This window comes from Ambystoma mexicanum, chromosome 7q (assembly GCF_040938575.1).
Source record: "Ambystoma mexicanum isolate Mex_15411 chromosome 7q, UKY_AmexF1_1, whole genome shotgun sequence".
Taxonomy (NCBI): Eukaryota; Metazoa; Chordata; class Amphibia; order Caudata; family Ambystomatidae; genus Ambystoma; species Ambystoma mexicanum.
Genome location: NC_090941.1, coordinates 832,770,923 through 832,793,649, shown reverse-complemented (window position 1 = coordinate 832,793,649; position 22,727 = coordinate 832,770,923). Strand labels below are relative to the sequence as shown.

Here is a 22,727-nt window from a genome sequence, read left to right as displayed (position 1 = left end):
AGGAATAAGAAAGACAATCCATTGAATAAATTAAGAGACTTGATATATATAACAGGGAAGCGTAGTATAGCTATAGGATGGAAAGATACAAGAGCCCCTAGCGCAGGCAGATGGTGGCGGGACCTGGAGAAGTGGTGTACAGCAGAGACAGGGGTATGGGAGAAAGCACTTAAGGCACCATCGGAAGAGTCCGGAATAGGTTTACAGAGATGGATAGCATTTAGAGTAACGCTGTTTGCTAGTACAGAGGTTAATGTGAATGCGCAAGACCGGGAGGAGGGAGATGCAACAATAACAATTGCATAAATGACAGCCGGGCAGGCTGGGGGAGAGGAGTGGGGGTAGGGAGGGGGGAGGGATAAGAAAGGAGTATTGAAGTTGAGACAGTTGCTCTGTGTTGTGTAATTGTTATGTTATGTGGAAAACTCAAAAATATTTATTTAAAAAAAAACCTATAACCATACCATTTCAGCATATTGAAGCCCATATGAACAAAACCTGCAGCATTCTCTACCCACTCAAAGCTTGGCCCTCAAGGTTCCGGACTCCCACCCTCAGTCCCTTATACTCCCTCAGGTTACTGCCAAGGATTCTGAGCTTCTCTCCCTTCTATCCATAGACGGTCTCCAGCAGTCTCTGCGTCTCGCTTTCCGAGAGCCTGTGCAAACCCACCTGATTGAGAAGCTGAGGAGCACCCCAAGCTCAGATCTCATCCTGCGGAAATCTTAAGCACCTCTACAGCCGTCTGAAGAGTACTGAACTGAATCCCTTCGTATATGAAGATGATCCAGAAGGGATATCCCCATCTATAGGTGATCAACTTAACATGCAACCATTACCCTGCGCTTCTGGACCGTTCCTGCAGCCAAATCCTGAAAGACGGTTATGGGACTTCGCCTGAAGGAGATTCTATCATGTGTCTGGATCTTCTAAAAAGCAGTTTTTGGAATTTGAAGAAATGTACCTTAGTAAGCACATCTGGAACCAAATGTTTCTATTGATAGATACAAGTGTCAAAAACTGTTCATTCGCTTTGTGAGCAGTCTATAATCGTCGACACGTGTTTCGGTCATATACTGGGTCCTAGAATTATAGCCCTCAATTCTCCGACCTTCTTCAGGACGTTGCGCAAAAATCTTTATTGTGTCTTTGCCTTATACGGACCGATATGAGCCACACCACCTTCACTTACCTCCACATATATATTTGGGGATATGAGAAAAGGTAAACTGGAATAAATCCTTTACTAGGTCCTGGTGATAAATTCACACTGGGCCTGACGTTGGATATAAGTCACATGCTGTTATTATTTATAGTTTTTTCAGATATAACTTTCTGATGGCACATCAGGTATACCTCTGTCTCTCCCACTACTCCCCAAGACGGAGGAAGTTATAATGCACCCCTCAAAGGGATATCTGGTTTGATACGTCTCCTCTATCAGTAATTCCTGTTTGTTTCCTTGTCCTTTTTCATGGGCAACCCTGTTGGTCTTGTAACCTTCCTCATATGTCATAATACTACTTGTATGTACTGTGGGTGTTCCTATGGCGTCTCACCTTCTTCTCCAATTCCAAATAAATGCCAACAGCTGAACCACCGCATGTTCAGTTTGGTGAACATGAAGGGAACCACTGCACCCTTGTCGTTAGTCATAATTAACATCTGCTGCAACCCCGCCTGCTCGAAATTGTTTTAGGAGTCTTTGTCAACCCTGCTCTGGGAAGTAAAGAGGTTATACGGCTCTATAGGTATAGGGCTGGTAGTTGATCTGAATTCCCAGGGCATAAGCTCGAGCACAAAAGGGGGGAAAAAAAGACCACCCAATTCAAGCGGTAATCATTGGTATTCGTTTACGACCGAAAGGAATTGGTTGATGGCGAACAGGAATGTGGAGCGGGATGTCCCTCCAGCAATAACATGGAAGTGGGGTTCCCAAGGATCAACCATTGATTACCTCTTCTTCTCAGAGGATATGTTCGCGAGGTGCAAGAGTTTCCAGGTGAGAGACAAGGGAAGCAGTGATCATAACATGCTAACTGGAGTCTTAAGGTATGAGACCATAAATAAGGAAAGGGGATATGCTGAGGAATTGATAATCTACAATGGTAAGAACAGACTTGTGAAATTTAAGAAAGGTGGGTCTATGTTAAACATCAGGTTACAAAACTCTCTGGCCACGTTTACTGAGTCGAAGCTGAGAATGTGTTGTGATCCTTCAAATTTTGTTTAATTTCTTTGGGACTCAGATCCACCAAGCACAAGTGTAACAGATAAGAGGTCTGCTCATATGCATTGCTTGGATGATGCCACATGGCTACGTAAAAGAGAATTTAGGAGATCTATTCGGGCACTCAATCATAAGACCACTGAAAAGGCAGTCTATTTAAAAGAACTCAAGAGACTGCGTAATGAATATAAAAACTGGTCATAATTCTCAAAGATATCTTTGCCATCAACAGGATGGAGAACTGATGTTGGGAACTCTGGGAGGGAATAATTCACATATATTTTGGTCTTGGTCATTGATAAATTAACACCAAAGTACCCAAAGACGTCTTCAAAGCAATGTGGTGCGGCAACAACTTGGTGTAATTATCTGAGGAATCTCTATGTAAAACCATCTGTACAGAAATTTGAGTGCCACCAGGGCTCCCAATGGTCATCGAGTTTTACTGAGGAAAGCATTGCAGAGCTAATTGTGAGATCCTCAGCCTCTAGGGCCGTGGGCCCTAATTGCCTGATGAATCAGCTACTTAAGTCCAATGTTGGCTTGTAGGCAAAAGTATTGTTGATGGTGTTCAATGAGGTATTGAAAAAGAGGCGTCTACCTGACTCGTGGAATTCCGCAATTATCATTCTGATTTACAAGAAGGGCGACCGGGCGGATCCGGCAAATTACTGCCCCATCACCCGCCTGGATGTCGATGCTAAGATTTTTGCTCAGTCGATTTTGAGAGAGCTGGAACTATGGGCAACGAGCAAAGGAATCCTATCGAAACATCAAACAGGCTTCCGTAAGGGTCTTTCAACCACCTTGAATGGCCTTATAATGAGTTTAGTTTGTGGCAAGTCCTGGTCCAGGGGTGCTCCCATATTGTTCAGTGCATTGATAGACCTTTCAAAGGCATTTGATACAATCAATAGGGAACGTCTCTGGAACAAGCTAAAACAATGGGGTTTACCTATTTCCCTGCTGGCAATAATTGTGAACCTCTATAATCACTCTAGCCTACAGGTCAAGTTGGACGCTCTGGAGAATTTATCATCTGTGATCGCCACTGAGAGAGGTGCAAGGCAGGGTTGCATAATTGCTACCTGCCTCTTTCACTTATATTTGGTGCACTTGGCAGAAATATTGGATGAGCAAGCCTTGGATAGTCCCAAGATAGCCATGGAAAGCATTAATTGGATCGCCTACGCGGATGATGTAGTCCTGTTAGAATCTGATACGCCTCTAAAGGCTTAATACCCTTGTGGACTATGCAACATTAAATGATTTGCAGATAAATCCAGCAAAATCCATCATAATGAGATTTAAAAAAAAAACACATCTGTGGCATGCTCCGGATTTTAAATGGAAATTGGAAGATCAAGGAGGTTCCAGTCGTGAATTAAGTCACATACTTAGGTTTCACGTTGAGGTCCCATCCCACAATTGCCCATTTACAGTTGGAGGTTGAAGGCAAACTCAACCAACTCGCTTGTCAAATGAAGAAGCTCTTTTACACTTACTATACATTTTCAATAGTTCCTTTAGTAAAGTTTTATATAGGTAAGGCGATTTCTTCATTGATCTATGGTATGGATATAAAATCATGTAAATCAATTGGATGAGAATAGAAGGGAAACTTTGGAAGAAAGTGTTTATTTTTCCACAGTCTTCCAGTGGCAAGCTGAAGATATGACCTGGGCCTTCAGTCCTTGCATGCGCACATAGATTGGAAAGATGTGTCAATGCATAAGCTGATTTTAACTCCACAAAAGGATTCTCTATATGGGAGGACAGTGGTTGGTTCTTAAATAATGCATAAAATTCCTTTCTGGTCCAACTAATGTCCGATGTGTTAAAAACCTTGCAGGACTGTGGTCAGTCAGTAAACAACCCGGTCTTGAATCCTTTTTGGGTTAAGGCAGCCCTGATCAGAATGGACTGGATATAAACAATAACAGCAATGCGTAGCCTGTCAATACAAAAATCATTATCTATTTTTGACAAACCAAAAGGATATCTGCCAACATATCTAAGGCGTTTTCCCAATTCACATTGGGGGATGGAATTTTTTAGGCTTCAAATCAATTTGTTGCCCAAACGTGAAATCCAGTTCATTCGGAACAGGGCTGCCTGTGAGGACTTATGCACTTTATGTGAAAAATCGGGAGAACAGACCCTGAAACACTTAATGATTGAGCGTTGGGGGACTTGGGAATGGAGAGTTAAGATTTCATCCCGATTTGTGGCAGGTGAACTAACAGTGGTTGACCTCTGACAGTTTTTGGAAGAGACTGGTAGCAGGCCATGAAGTGTATTTATCGTTTGAAGTTTAAAAGTATTAAAGTGCTTGGTTTTAATAAGTTATAGTTATGTATTTAATCTATTGTTCATTAATGTTGGAATGGATTGTATTAACCGGTTATGATTTTTGTGGTAATAAAATGTGAAAAGTTAAATGACCACAATAAAAAAAGTTTTTTAAAAAGTATTACTGCCATATCTTGTTAAATAGACTGCAGCAGCTGAATTATATCGCCTGTTGTTGCTGGTAGGGACTCTTCATCCGCTGAGGTCCGCGCCAGAACCTCTGGTCCCTGCTGGGCTAACTATAGTAGGCTGCAACATGTCCTTTATAGAGGCTTTCTCTTTTGATTTATCAGGCTTCATCATGTGTGTCTTTGTCCACAGGCCTACACAGAATAAGACTGATAACGTCGCCCAGGCTCCTCCAATATCAGGCTCACAGATGGGAGTGTGGGGGAGTGGCCCACCCCTTAGTCCTTCACTCTCCTGCCAATAATCCTACGAGACCCCCTGAGGCTAAGAACAATAATCGGCAGCTGCAACTGGGGGGGAGAGAGGGGGAAACTGGGTCACCACTATTCCCGCAAGTCCCCAAGGCCAGAATAACAGGATCTTTCTTGCCAGTCTCATGAGGCCTCACGGGCCCCCAAGCGTGATCATCATCTCACCTCTTCTTCCTGCCACTTCAATTATGCTCAAGGGGTCTGAGACCACGCGGCTCCTTAGGCTGTCGCTATCACGTGCTTCTTCCAATCTCCTCACTACTGCACCAGAACTCTGGAGCCCTGCGGCTTACCAGAATGTCCCAACTTATCTGCTCCCTTTGGCAGTTTTGCAAATGTTCCGGGGCTTAGAGACCATGCGGCTCCCCGGGTCATCTGAGTTGCCTTGCTCGACCATCCAGTCTTCGGACGGGGGCCGCTTCGTGCCCTTTGTTAGTTCTTGGGAGCCGCTCAAGTGCCCATGGGAGGGAAGGGAGGACTCCGGGCCACCACGTCTGTGGCCTCACCACACATTCCATCCCCAAGAGGGTTGCTCCACGGCAGATGCACGCTATGGGACCTCTTCACTGCCTACTGCTCTATAATCATGGCTTCAGACCTCACTCTGAGCCAGGCTATGCACAGCAATCCGCCATCTTGGCTCCCCCCCAGTACAAGGCTCTCCTAAAAGCTGATATGCCGCTATGAGTGCAGATGGTACTCCTCACACACTCGTTCACAGTGGGGTCACAAGCCTTTCGGACACCAGTGCTGCGGTTTTGGAGACCTAAAATGACCTTTTCATGCTAAAATGCTGCCGAATGTAGTGCAGCGCTGCAGAGATTCACGTATCCATCAAGCTCCCGCCAGGCGATGCCCACGGATGCTGCATTTCTAAAGGCCTTTGATTCTATTGAGAAGGGAAGGAGGCGGGATTAGTGTAGCCAGGGAGACATCTGTACAGGTGGGGGAAGATTCTGTCATCCTGTTTGTCTCTGCCTCTCCCTCTCTTTTCTGTCCTGTTCACTTCCTGTAGCACAATGCACTTCAGGTTTAATGTTCGAAGGGCAAAGTCCACTCCTTTCAAGAGCAGGGGTTGGACCACTAATGCAGGCTAGCTTTAGTCCTATCATCTGTGGACTTTTACCTTTAAAGGAAAAGGTCTCACATTACTTCTTTGAATCCTCTCCGGAATCCAACCGTGGAAGAAGATTTCACAGGACCATGTTGAGAGAGCAGTCCTCTTTTTAAGTCCTCCAACTGTGAGGTGAAGGCAGGTGTTCCAAGGCAAAGTCGAGTTCTGTCCCCTTATCATCCCTGGGGACAATTGGGGGTGAACTGGACCAAATCCTGCATCTCTGTCGGCTACCCTGTTGCCTAGGACCTCAGCATGTTGCAGGATCCCTGAAAGTGTGTGGTGGCAGAATATTCATATTCTTTCCCTTAGGCCCATACTATGTAACAATATTCTGTATAGGGCACATATTTGCCACCTGGCAGATCCCGCTTGCCCCAGCAACCCGACGTCACAACAAGTTTTCTGTCTTTGCCTTATTTGTTATCTGGCTGTTATTCTGTTGCTCATATATTATCGGCAAAGGCTATGCGAGCTGAACCCACATACAGAATACCCCCACAAGCCAAAGAAGGTATCAAACCCGTCATTGACATTCTCACACAAAAAGGCATTCCGTATACAGAATACCCCCACAAGCCAAAGAAGGTATCAAACCGGTCATTGAGGCATTCCGTATACAGAATACCCCCACAAGCCAAAGAAGGTATCAAACCGGTCATTGACATTCTCACACAAAAAGGCATTCTGTACTATACTACTAGCCTTTGTAACACCTCCATTTTGCCTATTTCCAAAAAGGGCACTAATAAATACTGTTTTGCACAGGACTTGAGAGGTCTCAACAAAGCAGTACTAACCTCCCATCCTGTGGTTCCTGACCCCACCACCACCCTTTCATGCATTCCCCATAATACACCATACTTCACGCGCAATGTCTTAGCATTCTTCTCAGTATCCATTCACCCTGATTCTAGATATCACTTTGCATTTTCCTACAAGGGCCGGCAACTCACATATAAAGCCCTATTTTAAGGGTTCATCGATTCCCCATTTCCCTCTTATCCCAAATCCTCAAGGAATACCTTAAAGATGTTACCTTTTCCAAAGATTCTACTATGATCCAATATGTAGATGTCCTCCAACTAGCGTCCCCATCCTTTGAGGGGTCTCTCTCTGACTCACACACTCTCCTCTCAGCCTTAGCAGCTAAAGGCTACAAGATGAATAGAAGCAAATTGCAACTTTGCCTTACCAAAGTCCACTACCTAGGGCACATTTCCCAAGGCAATAAGACGCCTTGCTCCCTCACGCATCTCATGCATGCCCTATCCCTGTCACCAAAAAACAACTATGCTCCTTTCTAGGTATGAGCAATTTCTGCCACCTTGGATACCCGATTACACCTTCATTGTGGCTCCCATACAAGCCATGCTCGTTGACTTTCAGTCTGACACCTTACACTGGTCACAGCAAGCTTCGAATGCTTTCACGAAAATAAGATTTGCCCTTTCTGTCACCCCGCATTAGCACTTCTGGATTATGGGAAGTCATTCACGCTGTTCTGTGATCAGAAAGATGGATTTTCATTACGTGTTCTCACACAATTGTATACCATTGATTCCAATTTCGTTTGACTTGGGGGGTGGGGGGGTTGGCTCTATTGGGGGGTGGGGGGGGGGTTGGCTCTATTTCTATAATATTACTAATACTTCCTGCCCCAACTACCTCACCCCTACCTTCAAACTGTTTTCATGCCCTCTAGGAAGGCCTTGCTTCCTCCAAGGATTACCCTAACCTACACTGCCACTGGTTTCATGTCACCTCATGGCGCCTTGGCCTACCGCATCGCTACATTCTGTTCTAACCTTCAGTGTTTTGCGGATGACACCCAGCTCTCCCTCAGGCTCTCCTCAGCCACCTCTGCTCCTTCTCTTGTACCAGACCGTCTTGCCACAATTCAGGAATGGTGTGCTGTCAATGATCTCTGCCTTAATGCCAGTAATACCGAGATCCTCCTCATCGGGACACCTGGTCCCTCCTTTCCTCTCTCCCTCTCTGGCTGCCCACCATTGGCCTTCCTGTGAGGCTAAGAACCTTGGTATCATCTTCGGCTCCACCCTCTACATCCCTCCTCACATCTCTGAAGTCTCTAAGAAGTCTCTAAGAAGTCACATTTTCAGCTGCCCCTCCTCAGAGGTATTCTGCCTTTTCTCACTTTCCCCCAGAAGCTCACTGTCTCTAGAGCCCCGGTCCTCTCCAGGCTGGACTATTGCAACAGCCTCTTTCTAAATCTGCCTGTCTCGACCTTTACAACTCATCCAGGACTAGACTGCAAGACTTGTTCTTGGTCTCAAGCACAGGGATCATATCTCTCCAGCTCTGAAATCTCTGCAATGGCTCCCTATGGCTGCAAGGATCAAATTCAAGACCCTTTGCATCGTCCACAAGGGTTTCTGGGGCCTCGGACCGCACTACCTCCAACCTTCTCTTCCTAAACATCTTCCTTCTCAAGATCTCAGCTCATCCACCTACAATTCTCTGATGGTCAGATGCTTTTCCAGGCAGAGAATGAGGGGGGCAGGGGGAAGGGGCAGATCTCTTTCCTCAGCTAGGGGCTACCTCTGGAACAGCCTCCCTGCCTCTCTCAAACTTGAGCAGAACCACTTCTGGTTCCGTAAGCAACTCAAGAATTTCCTTTTCGCTTCCGCTTTCTCGCTTCCTCGCACCTGCTCATGTCCCCGATAGCTCTGCACACTGGTCATTTGGCCACTCCTGAACTCGGGCCCAAGCTCCTGCATGTCCAGTTGCCTTTGCACTGCCTCCAAGCTCTCTCAGCACTTAAGGGTCTGTATCTGTAACCCTAAAGTCCCTTCTCTTTGCACTTAAGAGCCGCCCTCTGGCAGCACTTGAGTCACCTGCACTTCTCACCCCCAAGATCCCCTTGGCACTTCTCCCCTCCCCTCTTCCCTGCATTTGCACGATCTGAATGACACAAGGCCTAGTAAGATCGGTTTGTCCTCCTGTTTCCCCCTCCTTGTCTTGTCACGCCTACAAACATACGTGTACAAGCGCGTTATACATGATCATATCATATCATGCCAGTGCAATGGTACCATCAAAATGGGGTTCCTCCCCTTGCAATGTGCTTACCTGCCCAACATTACTATTAAATTCCCTTCACCATAATGTTGGGCCATTAGTTGGTGGAGGGTTGATAGTCAATGGACTACCAATCGCTCCCCGAAAAATGTCTGTACCACTGGTTTCCTCAGACATACCATGCACTTTCCCACTCATTCTCCCTGTATGGGATTACGTTAAAGGGGCTATAGGTGTCCTCCTTCCTTGGAGTGGCACAACTGTAAACACGGCAGACTTTCGTGCTCTGTCCCACCTCCTTAAGCAAGTGGCTAATCATACCGCACTGGCTCCCTCTGTGTTAAACGCAGAGGAATCGGCACTTGGAACAATGGCACTTTAAAACAGAAGGTGCTGGATTTTATCCTGGCCTCCAAAGGGGGTACTTATAGAATAATTGGACAAGAATGTTGTACGTTTGGACCAGATAGCTCCTACCAGGTATCAAATATCATTACTCCTCTTCGGATATTGGGTCCCCACTACAACCACTAATGAAGCTGTCTCTTGATCACTTTTCTCCTGTATTCAGGGTGTCTTTGGGTCACCTGGTTGCTCTATATTGCCTGGCATAATGATCTTCCTAGCCGTTATTGTATCTCTCACCACGATAGGGTGCCTGGTTTGCTGCCTGCTGCATTTCTGCATTCGACAGGTCTCCTGTCTGCCCGCAGACCCAAAGCTAATGGTACTCAAAGTGGTCAAAGACCAAGTGGAGATAGAACGCACTTTGCAGTGTGAAATCTCAGGCCTTGTGGCCATTGACAGAGGGACATGTTACAGTATACGCCATGGGGTACTCTTTCACGTGTTTATGGTTTTTATCTTTGCTTCTGTGTCTCTGCTATACTGTACTATTTCAACTCTGTATGCATGCTCATTATGTTTTACATTTTCTGTAGTCTATTTTGAGGTCTACGCCCAGGTCAGGTTGTGACCAAACGGGGGGTTCTGGTGGTAGAATATTTATATGCTTTCCCTAAGGCCCATTCTAACATATTTCTGTATAGGGCAGACACTCCATGCCTGGCAGATCTCGCCGGCCCCACCAACCTAACGTCACAACTCCCGTTTTCCATCTTTGCCTTATTTGGTATTCGACTGTTATTCTGTTGTTCATATATTATCGCCAAAGGCTATGCGAGCTGAACCCACCATGTGAAATGATAGGAACCGCAAGGAATAACTGCTTTTCAGAAGCCTTATGTTGTAAGAAACCATTATACAAACTGTCTGGTAGCGCCCACCTGGATTTGGGCCAATTCTACATTATATTACTGATCCGTTTATAGAAGCTGATGCTCCTATGCAATTCTCAGAGATGGTCATGGCAACTCTCTAGACTTGCTGCCCCACTCTCTCCAAATCTCATCTGTCCTTTGTGTGCAATATACAATTAATTATCAGTCAGCCTCAGTGTGCATCTCATTATTTTTCATTGTTACCAAGACAAAACATTTTGTGTGTTCCAGCTTCCTTCTTCTTTGTGCCAGCCTCCCCAATGTTTGAGCCCAAGAAAAGGACCAACCTTGGCCCTTGTGACCTTGCAGCCAAGATCCCTGCGTTTTTGGCGCCGACCCACTGAGAGACGTGAATCAAGTTTGTTCGATGCAGAGCGAACCTCCAGGACACATTTCTCTCTGAATCGCTGTTTTCCGTTCAACTCTGTTCATTGCTGCACCATGCCAACCGAAGCGCGTCACTGTTTCAGCTTGAACCAAGGAAATACTGCTGTCTTGCATTGCTCGAGTCACTGTTTTAAACATCAGCTTCTTCATCGCTGCTCCTGCAAGTCGATTGGCCCGACACCGGCGTGCCCTCAACAGCAACCTCCAAGCCTCTGCATCGAATGGACTTGTCTGGAATCCTGGTACCCAAGCGACAGCCGTCGAACTTTAACCACTGGCCAAACCTGGTTATCGCCTTACCTGTATGGCTCAAGCAGACACTTTGAGACCGCAACTACCTTCCATTCAACCCCTGACTCAATGCCAGCTTGCCGCTGGACCATCGCGACTCATGCATCTTCGAACCGAAAAAGAACCTGTGAATGATGCTGAGAAGCCTGGTTTGACGCTGTCGAACTGCCAAGACATTTCCAAAGGTATTACTAACCGATATCTGCACCCCTGGTTCATCTTTGGGCCCTAGAGACATAAGTCATTGTAATCCTTTTTGCAACATCAAGAAATATCCTTTTTGAACATTGCTGTCTTTTAATTGCCTTTTCTCCCTCTGCCTCATTACCCAGAGTGCTGCATCTGTTCTATCTTTGTATATTATGTGTTCTTTCTACAGGGGTGCATTTAACAGTGTTTTCTAGTTAGTGCTTATTGTACATGGTGTGTTTGAATACACTGTATATATTTATGGAACTTTGATTGTGGTATTCCTTTATTTTGGACTGTTGTACTTCGCTGTTTGGGTTGCTACTGAAACACATTGCCATGCCTCTTGAGAGTATAGCATTTTCTTGGCCCACGTTACCACCAAAGACAAAGGAGGTATATCTTTTAACTGTACCTTTACCTTTAGGATTGTGTCGACTCTTGGTTTGTAGACGTGCACGGGCTGACTCTACTCATCCTTGTACTCAATTCATCAGTGGCAAGGAGAATTTTGCATGTGTATGTATGTCTTGTTTAAAGTGAAAAAATGTGATGTGTATAGGGAAAAAAGCATGGACAAAGCAAACAGTTTTGAATTGTGCATAGTGAAAATGGTTTTCTTGTTGCGACTATCGGTATTGAGATCACATGCCCATGTACCCTCACGGTTTGCCTAGAGTTACAACCAGTGTTTTAAATGGGCAGGTACTTGCCAGTCCCGGGTACCTGCACTTCTTTTATTTGCAAGACATAGTGCTGGCACTTCTCAGCAGGAGGCCAATACTTTGATAGAGGAGTACCATCACTTTTCAATAGTACGCAGGTACTCTAGGTTATCGAGCAGGGGGGCTGACTTATGAATTTCCTGGGGGGTGCCCAAAAATAGGAAGTGACATCACCAGCAGTTACATGACCGCATTTGCACATAGTCACCAACTTGGTGTAAGGGGGTGTAGGGAGGTGCAGAACAGTGGAAACATTGGCTAGCATGTACTGTGTGTACTAAAAGTGTTGTAATATGTTTAAATAGATGGTCTAAACCACCTCATTTGGTTCTTGCAGGAAGTAGTGGCAATTTTGATAACACAGAGAATGTGCCACTTGTGAGCGTGTAGATCCCTCTGCAAACATCATAAAAAGTGACAGACCTCCTTATACTGTCTATGCCACTAGATTTATTGGCTAGTTCTGCCCCTAGGAGCCAAAACTCAAAATCTCCTTTCATTTTCATGTAAGGGCTACTTAATTCACTTCATACCCTCTGTTAGAGGAAGGGCTATACTCAATGATTAATCATCAATCTCAGGGTCATCCCCTTTTTACTTCTGGGTAATGCATCATTTCAGATTATCATTGGCCTTCCTAATTTCAAGGTTACCATTTCATTTAATATTCTCAGGAACCAATTGGTTTAACCTCAAATGATAATATTACTCAAGTGAGTCTCAGCCCCACTGATTCATAATTCCAGCCTGCCCAGCCTCATGTTCAAACTCAGGTTCCTAGTCACAGGCCTTCCCATCCTTAGAGGTACATGAATCGTCTAGGATTGTGCCCCACTGCCCTCAGGGTTTAACCATTGCAGAACCTTTAGGATTCCCACCCACTATTCCAATTTGAATTTAGTTGCGTTCCCACCCACTGTTCCAATTTGAATTTAGTTGTGTTCCCACCTACTGTTCAAATTTGAATTTATTTGTGCCCGCGTGGTTGTATTTCATGCTTTTAATCTTGTATATAGTTGGCCCAGTGACTGCATTGTGCTACTCTGCCTCATTGTTCCTATCCTGACCCTCACCACTCCCCTCCTCTCTCTCTACATCACCCATGGCGCCCTCTGTTTCTCCTATCTTCTCCAACTGTTTCTCCATTGACTATCCTTCCCTCCTCACTAAGTCTTGCAGGAAGAAATTCAAAAGGGATATCTTGGTCTCTAACCCTGGTCTCCCTATCGCTGACACTTACACTAATGCTTCCTCCAGACAGACCCTCACCGACATCCTCTTTGTCGTTCCCTCGCTAGGTCTATGGACTCTTCATATGGTCTCTGTGATCTCTCCTTTCTCCTCTTCTCTCATTAATAGTGGCACCCGCTGGGAGGCCCTGCTGGCCCCCTTTCACTCCTCTAAGGTCATCATTAATGTCTACCTGAATGGCACCGTTTTGGTACAAGGCACTCAGGACAACCTTCTCCTCTTTGATAGACGCTTCCCGCGCCTCATCAAATTCCTCTCTTCTCTTGCAGTCCCTTCTTTGGCATCCTTGCCTCCCCCCTCTCCTTTCTCCTTGGCTCCCTTGCCCTCTCCTTCTTCCTCTCCTGCCCCCCCTCAGGCCCCTTCCACACCTCTGCAGGGCGTACCCCTGATCTGTATCCCTCCCCGGAAGTCTTTCAAGGATGGCAACCTTCTCCATATTGCCACTCTCAACTCTCGCTCAGCCGTCAAACAATCTTCTGACATTGTCGCCTCAGGGAATAACTTGACCTTGATGTCCTCGGTCTCACCGAGACATGGTTCACTGCCAGCTCTGTCACGAGTTTTGACACTCTCCTCACTGACGGCTACAAGATCCTTTCCCCACCTAGTCAAGAAGGGATGTTCCCCGAGTGGATTCCTGCCTCTGTTATTCCTATGCAGACCTACTCCTCTTTCGAATGCCTTGTCTGCTGGCTCTCCCTCTCTCCTGGCCACTCTCCTACAGTGGCTACTATTTATTGGCCACCTGGTCAGATCACCCCCTTGCTCTCTGAGTGGGCAGACCTCTCCTCCTCCCTCCTGGCCTCAACCACACACCTCCTTATTCTTGGTGACTTGAATATCCATCTGGATGCTCCCTGTTCCTCCTCTGTATTCTTTCGTGACCTCTGCGATTCTCGCTCTCTCTATTCTCCCCTCTGGCCCGACTCACTCCGCAGGGCACACGCTCTGATCTCCTCCGACCTCCCCCTCTCCATCCCTCCCCTCTCCTGGAGTGATCACTACATCCTTTTGTAGCATCTCTCCTTCTTTACCCCTCAGGCCAAGCCAACTTCAACACTGCAGGTAGGTACCTTCTTGGGAATCCGGCCCATGAAACGTGTGTTAGTTGAGGCTTGCGCCGCCACTTTCTCTCCTCCTCTGGCTGACTCACATCCTGACACAGCCCTTTCCTTGCGCTACTCTTCTATCTCTGATACTCTGGATGTTCTCACCCCTGTCATGAGGATCAGCTTGAAGCCCAAAGCCAAGTGCAACTCTTGGTACGACTCCGACCTTGCAACCCTCAAAAGCAAGTGTTGGGTGGCTGAGAAGAAATGGCGGCTTCTTGTACATCCTCTGACAAACTGGCCTGTCGCATGCTCCAAAGGAATTACTGGCTAACCCTGCTATAGTCTCTACCTTTCCTGTCGCCTCCCAGGCCCTTTGCACGTCCGTTGCCTCATTTCATCTAAAAAACCCAGGACTTCCTGTCAACCCTCCCATCCTCTCCTCCTCTTCCCCCTTCTCTCCCCTCTACCTCTGGCCCTCCTAAGCTGTCCCTCTTTCTCATCCTTTACTCTTTCCTCGCCCAACAAGGTTCTAGGCAAGTCCTATCTATGAAAGTCTTGTCAAAACAGGTTCTTCCCTGTTTGTCTAAAACCATCAAGGACCACATCGACACCTGTGCTCCTGCTCTGGCCGACTTCTGCAACCCCTCCTTCGCCTCTGGAGCCTTCCCCGCCCCTCTGAAGCACTCTCTTGTGCACCCTCTTCTCAAGAAACCCACAGCCGACCCTTCATGCCCAGCTAACTATCGCCCGATCTCTATAACTGCTTTCCTGGGCAAACTCTTGGAAAAGCTGGCCATCTCCCAGCTTAATCTTCACACCGATTTTGCTGGTTGTCTCCATGACCATCAGTCGGGCTTTAGATCTGCCAGAAGCACGGAAAATGCTCTCCTGAACATCCATGAAGACCTGCCCTGCTCTCACCTTGACTCTTAAAATCCCTTCTGTCCTCATCCTACTCGACTTGTCTTCTGCCTTTGATACGGTCAACCATGCCATCCTGCTCATCTGTATCACTGATCAGTCCCTGGCCTGGCTAACCTCTTTCCTCTCTGATCAACCCTCCCAGGTCCAACTTGGGTCCTTCCTTTCCTCTATCTCACTCTCTACATGTCTTGTTCCCCAGGGGTCTAACCCCTCTCCCTGGCTGTCCAACCAAAACCCGGCACCCCTTGCCCACTGCATTGCTGCGCTCTGCTCCAACTTTCAGTGCTATGCGGATGACACTCAGCTCCTCTTCAGGCTTCCCTCCGCCACCTCCTCTCCTTCTCTCATCTCTGACTGTCCGCTATCCAAGAGTGGTGTGCCGCCAATGATCTCTGTCTTAATGCCAGCAAAACCGAGATTCTCCTCATCGGCACACCTGCACCCACCTTTCCTGTCACTCTCTGGCCGGCCTCCCTTGGCCATCTTCCTGCTCCCACCTGTCAGTCTAAGAACCTCAGGGTCATCTTCGACTCCACACTCTCTGTTTCTCCTCCAATCTCTGACGTTTCTAAGAAGTCAAACTACCAACTGCACCTCCTCAGAGGTATTATTCTGTTCCTCTCCTTCCCCCAGAAGCATACTGTCTCTCGAGCTCTGGTTCTCTCTAGGCTTGACTAGTGCAACAGCCACATTCTAAATCTGCCTGCTTCTACTCTCCGCCCCCTGCAATTCATCCAGAACAGAAATGCGAGACTTGTCCTTGGCTTCAAACCCTCGGCTCGTATCTCTCCAGCCCTGAGATCTCTTCATTGGCTCCCAGTGGCTACAAGGATTACATTCAAGACCCTTTCCATTGTCCACAAGGCTTTCTGGGCCTGGGTCCAAAATACCTTCAATTTTCCCCCCGTAAATACCTTCCCACTCAAGCTCTTTGCTCCTCCATCTCCAACTCCCTCGGGGTCAGTCGCTTCTCCAAGCAACAAATTGGGGGTAGATCTCTTTGCTCAGCAGGAGCCTCCCTCTGGAACAGCCTCCCTGCCACTCTAAAACTTGAGGAGAACCATCTCCGGTTCCCGGAAGCACCTCAAGACCTTCCTCTTTGCTTCTGCTTTCACCCTTCCTCTCCCCTGCTGATCTGTCTGCTTCGGTACCCTGCACCTGGTTACCCTGGCTTCGGGCCCAGGTCCCTGCCGAACCATCCACTCACCCGCACTGCCTCCTGGCAACCCCTGCACTTGGGTCTGTATCTGTAACCTTACAGTCCCCTTACCTGCACTTATCAGACACCCCTTGTCTGTGTGTTAAACCCTGCACTTGCCACGCTGCACTACCAATGTTGTTTTTATCCCTTTCCACTTCTCCCCTCCACCCTTACTTTTCCCAATCCCCTGCACGTGCGTGTTCTCAATGTCACTGGTCCTAGTAAGATCGCTGTTTTGTCCTCCCTTGTTTCCCCCCCTTGTCCCATCGCGTTCTGAAACACTTGTGTATGAGCACGATACAAATAAAATATATCAAATCATTGACTATTTGAATCTCAGTGTGAGTAATCATTTTACAGACTAAGGTACTCACCTTTTAAATGAATGTCCCCCCTCAGGGTCTCCCTTTGACCCCCTCGCCCTCACAGATCTGTTAATGATTGAATGGTCCCAGGCACAGCAGACCCTTCGCACCACATGCTGGTGGTTGTTTCTGCATCTCCTCAGGGTTTAATGGATGACACAGTGAAGGTCATCCCAGGTCATCATTTGTTCTGACACTAGAAACTTTCCTCGTTCCTCCCATCTCACAATCTCTACATCTGTGCATCCCTCTTACCAAGAGGGATGCACAGATGTACAAATACAACCAACTCAAAACCTCAATTTCTAAAAATAGTTTTGGGTTGGGTGTGTACCTGTACACCCCTCTTGCAAAGAGGGATGCAAAGATGTAGAAGTACACCCAACCCAAAACGGATGGAGGCACAGATGCAATGCAAGAGGGGTGCACAGATGTACAAATACATCCAACCCAAAACGATTTTTAGAAATTGAGGGACAGATGCAAAAGCAAGAGCCTCTTACTTTGCATCTGTGCCTCCATTTCTAAAAACCGTTTTGGGTTGGGTGTACCTCTACATCTGTGCGCCCCTGCACAGATGTAGAAGTACACCAAACGATTTTTAGAAATTTAGGGACAGATGCAAAGCAAGAGCCTCTTGCTTTGCATCTGTGTGTCCATTTCTAAAATCGTTTTGGGTTGGGTGTACCTCTACATTTGTGCACCCCTGCACAGATGTAGAAGTACACCCAAGCCAAAACGGATGGAGGCACAGATGCAATGCAAGAGGCTCTTGCTTTGCATCTGTTCCTGAATTTCTAAAAATCGTTTTGGGTTGGGTGTGCCTCTACATCTCTGCAACCCCCTTGCGAAGACGGGAGCACAGATGTAGATGTAGACCTAACACCAAACGATTTTTAGAAATTGAGGGACAGATGCAAAAACAAGAGCCTCTTGCTTTGCATCTATGCCTACATTTCTAAAAATCGTTTTGGTTGGGTATACTTCTACATCTGTGCGTGCACAGCTAGTATACCCAAATCAAAACGATTTTTGAAACGGAGGCACAGATGTAGAAGAGGGGAAAGGGAGTGTGGGGGAAATAAAATAACGGCGTTCGGTGGATAAGGGAAAAAAAAAAGGACAAAAAAAATGTAAAAGGGAAAAAACGTATGCTGCTGCTTTCGGAACGGGCCAAAAGTAGACACAGTATGGATGGAATAGTTCCCATCATTTGCTAGGTTTTGCCTGGATATGCGGTTAACAAACAGCCCCGCACTTTCAAAAGAGCACCATTTCTTGAAAAATCAATTTCACAGAAGCAATAGTCGTTTTTGCGTCACCGGCACATACTTGGAAAGTCTCCCACTTTTGGCAGGTGACACCAGGGATAGAGTCAGTCCCCTCACCAAAGTCCCTTGCCCGTGAATAGGTTCCAATAGAGATCTCAGCCACAAAAGGAAAATATTTCCTTTCTCAACAGCCTTTCGTTTGAAAGGAATGACACGTTTTTAACATCTGGAAAACTGCCCTTCATGAAAATGAACATAAACACGGGATAAGGAACATTGTGAGACTTTCACCCTCCGTCTTCTCTTCCCAGGATACACATGCTAAGGGAGCAACTTACAGACATACAAGCTCTGGGTGATGGAACACAGAGACATAAAATATCCAAAAAGTTCAACTACAGTATAAATTGTGCCCGATGTTTTGAAGCAATCTCGCCGAACATCGTCATAGTTAATACTTCCGTCAACCACCGCACCTCCCCTCTGACGTCCCCATGATTGACGTGCAAAGATACAAGGTCACAGCCCAACCCTTCCCGGCCACCGCCAGCAGTTACGCTACTGAAACACCACTCATTTAGGGCCAGTTACCTTTGCCCCAGCGCCACAGCTCTGCTTCCGTCGTGCACCGGAAGTTGCCTTTACCCACTGCTCGGCTAGTCGCCTCGTCTGACTGTGCCCAGCAGACGCCCGGAGACGCCCGTGCTAGGAGGCTGCTTCAGAACGGCCCAGATAGCGCGAGAGGAGCGGCGGGCGGGGCTACGTTCGCCCTTCAACACTCTTCTCTAAGCATGGGCTTCACTCTGAAGCGCAAAACAACGGCAATAGAGTATATATTTCACTTTGTTCGCATTATTTAAAAATAGGACGTTGTGCAAATTTGATACTAAGTGCATAGGTAGTTAATCTACAACGTACTATAAAACATATGGTTTTAAGTGTTTATTAAATATTCGGTTTTCATTGAATGCGTATTTTGTACTGCAGTATTTAATCTCTTGTAGTCGGCAGTCAAGCCGGTTGTGAAGTTTACCGTTGTTCCAGGGCACAGGGTCCAGGCACAAAGTTGCGGGGGGGGGGGGCACCCGGGGGAGGCACGGGGGGAGTCACCGGGGAGGGGGGGAAGGGGGGCACCCAGCCGACATGCCCGTGTACATGGGGGCCCGGTGTAACGTCAGAATATGCTTTCCGTCAGAAAATGGTACCGATAGCATTTTTTGACTGCTTTTCGTAGCCAACCCTATGTTGCACGGGGCAGTGCAGCATTAACCCTATGTTAGCAATTATTATCATATTCACCCTATGTTACCAATTTTAACCCTGTGTTGTACAAGTCATTAACCCTATGTTTGCAATTTTTACCTAATTTTTGTATTAACCCTATGTCCTTCCAGGGCAATTGGAGCTGTGCCTCTGCAATTTTAACCCTATGACGGCACATAAAGTCATTTTTTGCTGCCCTGCAAAGCCGCCAGTGAGGAATTTTACCAATTTAACCCTATGGTAGCTTGGTGCCGTCCTTCCCAGGCAATTGGAGCTGCGCCTCAACAATTTTAGCCTAAGCAAAATCTGAGGGCAGCATTAGCAAAATCTGATGGTACGTAAAGTAATTTTTTGCTGCTCTGCAAAGCCGCCTGTGAGGATTTTACCAATTTACCCTATGATAGCTTGGCGCAGTCCTTCCCGGGCAATTGGAGCTGTGCCTCAGCAATTTTAACCCTATGTTGTGTTATTTAAGTAGCGATAGCAAAATCTGACGGCAGCGTAAGCAAAATTTGATGGCATGTAAAGTCATTTTTTGATGCCCTGCAAAGCCGCCTGTTAGGAATTTTACCAATTTAGCCCTATGGTAGCTTGGCGCTGTCCTTCCCGGGCAATTGGAGCTGTGCCTCAGGAATTTTAACCCTATGTTGCGTCATTTATGTAGCGATAGCAAAATCTGACGGCACGTAAAGTCATTTTTTGCTGCCCTGCAAAGCCGCCTGTGAGGAATTTTACCAATTTAACCTGTAAACATTGTGGTGATATTGTCCGTAAAGACCCTCACCACTTTGCCCTTGAGGGACGAAAGAAATAACTTGAGGGCCCAAAGCACTGCCTGTAGTTCCAGAACATTGATGTGTAGTGTTTTCTTCTCCGGTAGCCACAGGCCTCTGGCGTGGAGACGTCCAGTGTGGGCTCCCCAGCCCTCCAGGGAAGCGTCCGCCGTGACCGTCTCCTGATAAGGTGGGCTCTGGAAGTTTGTGCCCCCGATGATGTTGGAGCGCACCTTCCCCCCACAGACAGAGGAATTCTGGCAGAGACTTTCCTCGGGTAATGAGACGTTTTTATCAATCCAAGTCTTAAATGTACTGAAAACTCTTGAGCTTGCCACCTAATGGGTGAAGTGGTAAGCATGATTACCTGAGAATGGGTGGGTTGAAATTTGCAGTAAATCATATTTTATTTTATTTATGATGAAATGGACTTTGTTTTGTAAAGTGACAACTTAATGAATGATACGCGATTTATTTTTGGCTGAAACACAGTAACAATAAATAAAAATAAAAAAAGGTCTAAAATATTTATATTTGCTCTTTAGTCATTGTCCCCATCCCCCTCGTAGGCATTACCCCTCACCACCTAACCACCTCTCATCTAAAATATACATCAAATATAGGGCTAAGGATGACCCACAGGCTAAAATCATACCGGTAAAACATGCGATTTAACTCTGGTAAAAATAGGCACGAGAACAATCACTACCCAACTATAAGGAATATATGAAAGACTCACAGGTGCTAAGCAATAAAACTCCTCTGCCCCGCTCCACCATTTGCTAGTATACTTTGGTTGCCCCCTCATGTTTCTAACAGCACCTGCAGAACCCACTAAGCTAGACTATGAGTTATAATGATTATGCAAAATGACACTGGCACTGAAAGGGAAGATGTATATGCAGCTGAAGGACCTAATTGCAGTCTGGCTGGCAAATATTTTGTTTTTTCTACAAAACTATTAAGCAATTTGAATAACATGTGTTAGTGTTTCATCTAATGCTCTATTCATCTAGTGCTCCTACCTTGCCTATCAAACCTTACCTTTCCCCATGAATAGGCCGATGAAGGCGTCGGAAAAAACACAGGCAACACAAAGGGTTCGTTGAGATGAAATTCCGACGGAACCTTGGGCATGAAGGAGGGGTGCGTCCGCAGCACCACTCTCGTCTCGTGGAAAGTGACATAAGGCCGCTTGCAGGACACGGCCTGGATCTCACCTACTATCCAGGCAGAAGTGATGGCCACAAGGAAAGCGGTCTTCCAAGACAGGAACTTGAGCAGAGCTTGATGCATAGGCTCAAAAGGGGCCCCCATGAGCCTAGTCAGCACCACTTTGAGTTTGCACGCCGGGGAAGGTGCCTTCACCGGCGTGAACGATCTGAAAAGTCCCTTGATGAACTCCTTGACTAGACAGTGTGACCAACGTGAAGACCATTCTGGAGCCCTGGTGTAGCGGGGATGGCCGCCAGATGCACCTTGATGGAGGCGGGCGCCAGCCCCGACTTAAGCATTGACAACAAGTACGGAAGGACTTGGCGGCTGTGACCTTCAGAGGGTTAATCTTCTGCGACCGGCACCAAGTCGCGAAACCCTTCCATTTGTGTCCATAACACAGAGTCAACAATGCCCTGGCCGGGGGGCGCTGTTGAGCGCCGAACAAGATGGCTGCCTAGCGTATCTCTCCGTGGTTTGCAGATCCCACGACCCTTTTTTGGGCACCTTCCCGATCTGGTACCCTGCCCTGGAGGGCACAACTTATCCTCTGAGGTGACCTGGCACCACTTGGTCCTACTCCTGTTTGGATTGGAGCTGGGGATCCTGAGATCCGGGCGCCCCTTCGCCCTTCCCCCATCGTCGGCGCGGCTTCGCGCCAATACCTGTCCTAGCTGGGGGAGACGCGCCTGCCTCCCTGCGCTCCGGAGACTGCTGGCCGCTCTTCAGAGGGCCTGCGGTATGCCCCGGGGCCCTGGCCCCATCGCCTGTTCCTGCTTCGTCCCACCGTGTGGGATCGTGCCCCCCGGGGCCGCGGACCCCTCGCTTGCCCCGGGGCCGCCTCCTGCCGTTGCGGGGGTGCCACGGCTGTGGCCGCTGCTGCTGGGCGGCTCTTCGCCTTCCCTAGACTGGAGGCCCCCCCTGCACATTGTGGACTGCCGACCGCTCCGGGGGGGACCTGTGTTGTGATCCGTGGTCCCAGCCCCCACCGCCTGCTTCCACCTGGGCCCGTCTTGCGCGAGCGGACCCCCTGGAGCCGCGGCCCCGCGCTGGCCCCTGGACGGCCTCCGGCTGCTGCGGGGGTGTCGCGGCTGCGGCCGCTGCTGCGGGGCGGCTCGGGCCTCCCGGAGGGACTCCCTCGGCGCTGCCGTGGCCAGGCCTCCTCCGGTCTTGGCCCGCGTCCTGCTGGTGGCCCCCCCCGTGGTTAGGGGTGGTGCTGCGGCGCGCCCTTGGATGCCGGGTGCCGCGCTCCCCTGCAGGCTTGTGCGACGGAGCCAGGAGAGATAAAGGTACGTCAAGGGGGGGTGCCGCTGCGCGCCCCCCCGCTTGGTTCTGAGACTCTGGGGCAACCACGGACACTGG

General features: G+C 47.8%; 1 protein-coding gene across 10 annotated transcripts in view; it reads right to left on the bottom strand.

Moving 5' to 3' along the window:
• The window catches only part of MTMR2 (myotubularin related protein 2), a 1,647,725-nt gene extending 1,628,858 nt beyond the window's left edge, over positions 1 to 18,867 (bottom strand). For 6 of the 10 annotated variants that reach the window (XM_069639176.1, XM_069639175.1, XM_069639181.1 and 3 more), the window contains exon 1: positions 18,706 to 18,865. The gene's annotated coding sequence lies outside the window, so the exon portion shown is untranslated. Of the gene's footprint in view, positions 1 to 18,705 lie in introns of all 10 variants that reach the window. The other 4 variants (XM_069639184.1, XM_069639185.1, XM_069639182.1 and 1 more) reach the window with 3 other exon arrangements.
• Between the last annotated feature and the right edge of the window lie 3,860 nt (positions 18,868 to 22,727).